This window comes from Erigeron canadensis, chromosome 2 (genome assembly GCF_010389155.1).
Source record: "Erigeron canadensis isolate Cc75 chromosome 2, C_canadensis_v1, whole genome shotgun sequence".
Classification (NCBI taxonomy): domain Eukaryota; kingdom Viridiplantae; phylum Streptophyta; class Magnoliopsida; order Asterales; family Asteraceae; genus Erigeron; species Erigeron canadensis.
In genome coordinates this window covers 2,730,744-2,740,360 of record NC_057762.1, presented here as the reverse complement: position 1 = coordinate 2,740,360, position 9,617 = coordinate 2,730,744, and the positions used below count along the sequence as shown (strand labels likewise).

Sequence of the window (9,617 nt, the reverse complement as noted above, 5' to 3'; positions counted from 1 at the left end):
TAATTACTACGGCATATTTTTCCGACTATATATTTTTCCGTCAGACTTCATCTTTTTTGAAATTTATTGACACGTACATATGTAAATTTATGGAACACACATTTTTAAAATGTGCGTATAATATTACTTTGTATATTATTGGTATTTTTATTAGAGCACCCTTACAGCAAGTTGCTATTTTCCGGATTAAACTCTTTATTATGCATGTTTTAACTTCACACCTCACTAGCCCTAAATTTATGGTTAACATATTCATATTGATTTGTGCTATTTATTATGGTTTTCATCAGGTAGGGATGGTGATCTCACAAAGAAGTTCTACAGGTTTAGTTTGAATTATTATACATTTACTATATTATTTCTCGCCTACGAGTTAAACATATTAATTTTCTATTATTACTTAATTAAAGTACAACAAGTTGTGTAAATAAAACATGTTATCAATTATTTTAAAGTGAAAAAAAAATTCATAAAAATGATTTTAAAAAAGTATGATATTAAATTTAAGAAATTATTAAGTAATAATATTAAATCATAATTAAGTAATAAAACTAATGTAGTTTTAAAATAAACTAAATTAATTTTAGAAGGGCATGGTTGTCATTTTAGTTTAAGGGAGTGACGGTTTATGAAACACATTTAGAATTGTAGGGATGGTTAGCAAAAAAATTTCGACTTGGGGTGGTTAACGACAACATGATCAAACCATGAGGACGTATTTTGTAATTTGCTCTTAAATTTATAAAAAGCAACAACAATTTAGTGAGTTTTGTATATCATTACAAACATAACTATTTTAACATTGTTCAATTAATTCAATTTATAGTAGAATAAGTTGTTTATTTTTTTCATTTTACATTAATCTTATCTAAATATGTACATAAGCTTATATTTTGTCCAAATATATAAAATGAGAAAATTAATGTTGTATTTATTTTATCCAAATATATAAAATGAGAAAATTAATGTTGTATTTTTTCAATAATAAAATTAAAATAACATCATCTTAATCTTAATATATACTATAAGACAGTTGAATTAATGACTTTTTAACCAATCACATCACTCAATTTCATCAAATTGACTTTTGATTATGTCATCATTTAGATAAACTACAAATTAAAAATCTTGATGATCATTATCCAAATATATTATTATATTGATATTTATATTAATTTGTAGAAAAAGTCTCATTAATTTACACTTTTTTGTTTTCCATCAATAAGTTACATTTTTTAGCCCTAAATACTTAATCTATATATATATATTTAGCCATCAACTTGAGAGAATTCTTTAAATTTTAAAATCATTTAATTAATTAAAAAAAGTTCAACATATGAAATATTGTCTACAAAAATTTATTTCAATACCTAATGACTTATTAACAAATATTAGATTAGATTTTTATAAATTATAAATATTAATATTTAGTTTAATATTTAATATAAACATAAATTAAACTCTAGATACATATCTCAAACATAATAACAGATGACAATATATAACATCAACATTTTAAACATAATAGGAATTTCAAATCAAGAGTCCTAATTGTTATCAAAAAATATAGAAACAATTCTAACTGTAATAAAAATATTATAGGACATGTGATTGAAAATAAACCTATGCGTGTTTTGTGTCCGCATTATGATCAAATACATATACTTGAATGTCAAGTACAGAATCACAAGTATGTTTATATTTTAATTCTTAAATATTTTTCATAATAATATCACATTATGAGTACAATTGGTTTTAAAATATTCTATAATAGAGAAATTATTATATATAACATGTGTCTTGTGGAATGACTACGGCAAACATATCAATCAATATGTCTAGGCTGATAATGACAGTGACGAACCTATGATTATTGTACTGCAACTTGCAAAGTATAACATTTAAAACCGTATTTCTACAAAATTATAATTTATGACTTAAATGTATAAAGATTTAATATTGATAATATCGTAATCCTGTGTCCAGTGTTGGACACAGGTCTTAAATCTAGTATTATAATAAAGGGGTTAGTGATTAAAAGTTATAATTAACTGTATTATCTCTGTTTCTTTTAAAGTAATTTAAAACTCTACGTAATTATGTTACTTACGTATATTGTAGAAGATTGTCGATAGGTAGATCAGCCGTTCGAAAAAAAGAGGATATTATATTATAATATATATATTAAAAAAAAAAAATCTCGAAAGGCGTAAAAAAAGTATATTTTTTATTTTTTTTATTTTCACCACATAAGTATCAATTTTTACATTTTTAGCACTAAACTATAATATTTTTTAGTAAACTTTTTATTCTTTTTATTTTCAACACAAACCTTTCAATCTTTACACTTTTAGCACTAAACTATAATATTTATTAGTAAACTTTTTATTCTTTTTATTTTCACCAAAATATTTTAACTCTTTACACTTTTAGCACTAAACTTTCATAGTTTTTAATTGTTTTTTATTTAAAGGTACAGGAAAGCGTGTATAGAATGGTATACCTTTTATTTTATTTTTTATTTTCACCATAATAGTTTCACTATTTACACTTTTAGAACAAAACTTATATAATTCTTAGTAAACTTTTTAATGTTTTATTTTCACCACAATATCTTAACTCCTTACACTTTTAGCACTAAATTTTTCTACTTTTTGATAATCTTTTATTTTAACTACAATATTTTAACCTTTTACACTTTAGCAACAAACTTTTTAACACATATTAATAAGAAATGTATAGGAAAACTTATAAAAAATAATAAAGTTTCTATTCATTTTATTTTCACCACAACATTTTAACCTCTTATACCTTTAGCACTAAATTTTTAAAATTTTTGATTTTCTTTTATTTTCACCACAACATTTAAGTCTCTTACACTTGTAGCACTAAAATTTTACGCGAACGACTTTCACTTTCACACAAAACTTTTACAGTTCATTTTTTAGCTGACAAATGTCAGTTTTTAATAATTTGAATAATACATATTTTCTTCAAAAAGTTTATGGCACATTATCTCTTGAATAATACTGTATTTTTTATTAAATCTTTAACAAATGTAATGTCTCCCGGGGTAACGCCCAGGTGACATATCTCGTTAATGAATATATATGAAAAATTATCATAAACGTGGTAATCTTTTGATAGATCAAATTTAAGCCCATAAATTTAAACCCGTGACTTTTGCTTGCTACAGCAGTACAGCCCAATAATTCGGCCAAAAACGTTTCAAACATGACTTGATGATTACAACACGAAAGCAAATATAATTATTTATGGTAACATATGAATATCTATAAAATCAATTAATGAACTTACATAAGGACTAAAGTTATATTTTTCTAATAGTAAAGTTAAAAATAATATCATGTTTTTAATCTAAAGGTTGTGATTAACAATCAAAATTCATCTAATGGTCTTTATGTTTTCATAAAAAAAATTTAAAACTCTTTTATGTATATATTATATATAGATTGTAGATATAAGTTAATGATATATTTTTTTTTTGGTAAATGTAGCACAAGGGATCAAGGGCAGAAAAGCCTTATCTTCACAATTGGGCAAGGACTTATTTCCACCAGAGGTAATTTACGTACGGTTTAGTATATATTTTTAAGGGTTTAGTATTCGGTTCTGTTTTCAAACCTTGAAAACCAAGTTATATTATGAAAAGTATATATATTGTGTTGTTATGGTGACTATTTAGCTCTTTTAAATGCTCTCCTAACTAATGCACCACAATTACTTTATAGGATTGGACGAAGGAGTTATGGAAATGACAGAGGGGGAAATTGCCCGTCTTCTGGTACAATATACACATTTGATTTTATTTTTTGTTAATTTTTTGTTTCGTGTACGTGCTATATATATCTTCGTATTGACACCTACTAAAATCATATCGTTTGATATTATAACAAATATAAATTATTATTTATCCTGATTTTACAGTGTACACCCGACTTTGCTTATGGCACTGAAGGTGCTGTAGGATTTCCATCATGGGGCATCGGTCCGAACTCAACCGTTATCTTTGAGGTTGAGCTTGTCCGTATTGATGATGATGATAGTGATGACGATGATGATGATGAATGAGCATCTAATTTCTCAATATGCCGTATTGATATCTATCTATCTAGCTAGCTATCTAGCTATCTATCTTTGGGACCTCTGAAAAGTAACGACTTTAGTTAAATTATTAGATTTTAGACCTATGTCCAACACTGGACACGGGATTTACGATATTATCAATATTAGATCTTCATACATTTAAGTCATAAAGCTTATAATTTTGAAGAAATACGGTTTTAAGTGTTATATTTTGCAAGTTGTAGTACAATAATAATAGGTTCATCACTGTCATTATTAGTCTAGACATATTGATGAAAGTGTTTGCCGTAGTCATTCCACAAGGCACAAGCTATATATAATAATTTCTCCATTATAGAATATTTTGAAACCAGATGTACTCATAATGTGATATTATTATCAAAGATAATCAAAAAATTTAAATATAAACATATTTGTGATCCTGTACTTGACATTCAAGTATATGTATTTAATCACAATGCGCGTTCATAACATGCATAGGTTTATTTTCAATCACTTGTTATATGATAATATGATAACAATTAGGATTGTTTTTATATTCTTTGATAAAAATTAGGACTCTTGATTTGAGTGACAACTGTAACTTTAAACATTAAAATGCAAAACTAATATACAAAAAGGAGAAAATTATGTACTTTTTTATTCAGAGATAAAATGAATCTTGAATGAAGTTTATATTGATTTGGATTTAAGATTCAAGTAACCTTCTGTTGTAAATTATGTTTGGTTCTATGATCATCTCATCTCATGTGATTCCTATTGTGTTTATGATAATGATGTTGTATATCGTTATCTGTTATTATGTTTGGGATATGTATCTAGAGTTCACATTGTATTTATATCTAATATTAAACTAAATATTAATATTTATAATTATAAATATCTAATATAATATTTGTTAATAAGTCATTAGGTTTTTAAATAATTTTTTGTATAAAATATTTCATATGTTAAAATATTTTTTATTTAATTAAATGATTGTAAATTTTAAAAAATTCTCTCAAGTTAATGGCTAAAAATAAATATAAATTAAGTATTCAAGGTTAAAAAGTATAAATTATTCATAGAAAACAAAAAAGTGTAAATTAATGAGACTTTTTTTAAAAATTAATATAAATATTAATATAATAATATATCTGGATAATGATTATTAAGACTTTTAATTTGTAGTTTATCTAAATGATGACATCATCAAAAGTCAATTTGATGAAATCGAATGATGTGATTAGTTAATAAGTCATTAGTTCAACTGTCTTATAGTATATACTAGATTTTAGACCCGTGTCCAACACTGGACACGGGGTTTACGATATTATCAATATTGGATCTTTATACATTTAAGTCATAAAAGTTTATAATTTTGAAGTTAAATGGTTCCAAGTTTTATATTTTGCAAGTTGTTTGCCATAGTCATTCCACGTGGCACATTCCATAATAATTTCTCATTTATACAATTTTTTTAAACCAGTTGTACTCATAATGTGATATTATCATGAAAGATAATTAATAATTAAAATATAAATATACTTGTGATAATGTACTTGACATTCAAGTGTATGTATTTAATCATGAAGCGGACTCATAACACGAATAAGTTTATTTTCAATCATACGTCCTATGATAATTAGATAACAATTATGATTGTTTTTCATATTCTTTGATAACAATTAGGACTCTTGATTTGAGTGACAATTGTAACTTAAAAACTAATATATAAAAAAAGAAAATTATATACATTTTTTTATTAAGATATAGAATAAATCTTGAATGAAGTTCATATTAATTTGGATTTAGTATTCAAATAACCCTATGTTGTAGTTGAAATTATTTTAATTAATTAAATGATTATAAATTTTAAAAAATCTCTCAAGTTGATGGCTAAAAAATATATAAATTAAGTATTCAGAGCTAAAATTTGTAAATTATTGATGGAAAACAAAAAAGTATAAATTAATGAGAATTTTTTACAAATTATTATAAATACTAATATAATAATATATTTGGATAATGATTATTAGGATTTTTAATTTATAGTTAATCTAAATGATAACATAAGCAAAAGTCAATTTGATTTAGACCCGTGTCTAGTGTCAATATTAGGTTTTCATATATTTAAGTCGTAAAAGCTTATAATTTTGAAAATATACGGTTTCAAGTGTTATATTTTGCATGTTGTAGTACCATTATCACAGGTTCGTCACTTTCATTATTAGCTAAGACATATTGATGTAATTGTTTGTCGTAGTTATTCCACAAGGCACATGCTATAATTATTTCTCTCTCATCGAATTTTTCGAAATCAGTTTTGCTCATAATATGATATTATTATGAAAGATAATTAAAAATTAAAATATAAACATACTTGTGATCCTGTAGTTGACATTTAAGTATATGTATTTGATCATGATGCGGGTCTATAACACGAATAGGTTTATTTTCAATCATCTGTTCTATGATAATTAGATTACAATTATGATTGTTTTCATATTCTTTGATAACAATTAGGACTCTTGATTTGAGTAACAATTGTAACTTTAAACATTAATACACAAAGCTAATATATAAAAAAAGGATAAAATTATGAGCCTTCTTTTATTGAGAGATTATGTTTAAATTTTTTAATTAATTATTAATTAAATGATTATAAATTTTAAATAATTCTCTTAAGTTGATGGCTAAAAGTAAATATAAATTAAGTATTCATGGATAAAAAGTGTAAATTATTGATGGAAAACAAAAAAAGTGTAAATAAATGAGACTTTTTTTACAAATTAATATAAATATTAATATAATAATATATTTGGATAATGATTATTAGAATTTTTAATTTATAGTTTATCTACATGATGACATAAGCAAGAGTCAATTTGATAAAATCGAACGATTTAATTGGTTAATAAGTTATTAGTTCAACTGTCTTATAGTATATATTAAGATTAAGATTGTTCTATTTTTTAACTTTGTCATATGTATTGGATTATATATGTGTGTGTTTGGGAATTTTATTAGTTATATGTATCGGATTAATTGGGTGTGATGACATAATTAATTATCCTGCTATTGAGAATTGTGGGTATGTTTGCATTGCATGTGGGCGGGAGTTGGGTTAGTTGTTTAATACGGAGTATAATAGTTGCCTGATATATAGTTCCACTTGTTGCTAATCCACTTTAAATGTCTTTAATTAGATGCCTTAATTAATTGCTGTCTACTTTAGAGTTGATAAATGTGATCGAGAAATAATTATCATATAAAGTAGTGATGAGTTACTAGTTATTATTTGTTGGTATCATAAACGTGAGTAATTCTTATCATATATATACGAGTAGATTATTGAGGTTAGAGTTTGTGAGCCAATGACTCCATTTCAGGTGGATGAGGTTGAGACAAATTAACAAGATGCCATGAGTTCAAACCTTTAAAGTATAAAAAAAAAAATGAAAAAAGATTTTGTAGTATTTTTCTTTAACATTTTCTTTAAACACTGTTATACATTATATATTGTTAATTTGGAGTGTTTGACTCATTTACATGAACAAGCTAGTTACAAAAAGCTGAGTTGTTGTGTAACACTTCAATTCTTTTTAAAGGGAAACAAATTAATAATTTAAGTTTATGTCATAAAATATTTGAGCATTATCGTGTTAGTTTTTATCTAAATGATTGTAAATTCAATCTTAATAAACTATCTTAACAAAATTATGTTACTAGAATAAATTTTATTCTAATAATTGAATATGCGCAAACATTTTAAATGTGTAGAGTTTTTGTATTAAATGTTAGAAACCCAATCCCAGTTTCTAAAAGTATTTTTGCAAATTTTTTCAAGACTTTTTTCTTTTATATGGGTTTCAATAACAGCACACATACTTAATCCCTCATTCTTTATAATGTCTCTAACCTCCTTCTGCTTAGAGAGCTCATTTAACCCTCTAATATTCCACATAGCTAACTTCAGATCCATTATATAATACTTTTTTTCCCCTGTGCATCCTTATTATGCACAGTATTACCAGCATTCTCTGTTCCATATTCATTTGTTGTGACAAACTTGGCTATACTACTCTCATCCTCTTCAACTTCACTTCCATTTTTATGGCTAATATCATATTCCTCATTGTTATATACCTCCTTCCATTTCTGTTTGAAACTCTTCAGCTCTGACTCTGTCCATTTTTCTAAAACTTCAATCCCTGGAATTTCTTTCTTATCAATTTCTATATCAATGTCCATTCTGCTATCCACTTTCTCTTGTTTATCTTTAGTATTACTCATATGCTCATTCGTCATATCACTCAGCTGCTCAACATTATTCCCATTTGCAACCTTAAGGTCTTTAGCATTCTTATCCCCTTCCTCACTTTCCTCATTTTGCAAGCTTGTATGCCTATTATAACTACTATTATCACCCTTCCTTTGATAATATCTCCTATTCTTATTGACCCATACATTTGTTTGTCTTCTTTTATAGTTAACCTGCACAAAACCATTCTGTTTGACCACTTTTTGTTCCATTTGCTTCTCCAACTTCTGTTTTTCTATTTGTTTTTCCTCTACGGTCTTTTCTCTTTGTACGCATCCTTCATAACTATGTCCAAACACCGCATAATGTTTACATACAGCAGGTTTCCATGCATATTCAACTTTGACAAATTTAACATTCTTCACCGTGTTATTGCCATCCTTGTAGTTTATCTCAATCTCTTCCACAAAACCCTTTTCAACCTCAACTTCAACCAACACTCTAGCATACTCAGTCCTTCCCTTCCCTTGAATGCACATTTTAGCAGTGATATTATCCATCATAATAGGCTTTCCTACCCTACTAGCAATCTTGCTTATGCCCATAACACTCCATGCTTCAAGGGGAATATTTTTCAGTTTTATCCATAACGGTATTTTCTTGGGCTCGGTCATATCAATACTCACATCAGGGTTCCATTTTTGGATTATTAATGGTTTACTATTGATCATCCAGGGGCCATTTTCAACCAAAAAATCCAGATCATCTTCCTTACTGAATTTAAAGAAAAAAACCCCATTATCATTTGAATACACCTCAATTAAACCATACTTTTTCCACATCCTCATAATGTTGTATTTCATTTCACCAAAAGTCATTTTATATCCAACAAAATGACCACATATTGTTTTGTTCCAGTTTTTACTACCCTCTTGAACCAATTTCTCATCAAACACAACTACTTCCCTTCCATCATTGTTCAATTCAGTTGCCACAAAAATCAACCTTTTTTTTTTTTTTTTTTATCTATTTCAGTTGATTTCCCCTTTAACATTTTAGCATAGCTCATTCCATTCAACTGTTTATCTTTTACATATTTTCATTCACATTCACAAACTCATTAGTACTAACCTTACTTCCTTCCCACTCTGCCCCTTCACTAGCTTCTGTCTCACTCCTCCTATCCTTATCATCCTCTTCAAGATTCTCCTTATTCCACCACCTGCATTGTTCTCTTCCTCATTACAACCAAATTTATTCCCTGTTT

At 26.1% G+C, this 9,617-nt stretch overlaps 1 long non-coding RNA gene across 1 annotated transcript; it reads left to right on the top strand.

Moving 5' to 3' along the window:
* The first annotated feature begins 3,499 nt into the window (after positions 1-3,499).
* On the top strand, positions 3,500-4,254 carry LOC122586473. The gene is made up of 3 exons (XR_006322006.1): positions 3,500-3,583; positions 3,753-3,805; positions 3,949-4,254. It is a non-coding gene; the product is annotated as an uncharacterized LOC122586473 (long non-coding RNA).
* Positions 4,255-9,617: the final 5,363 nt, after the last annotated feature.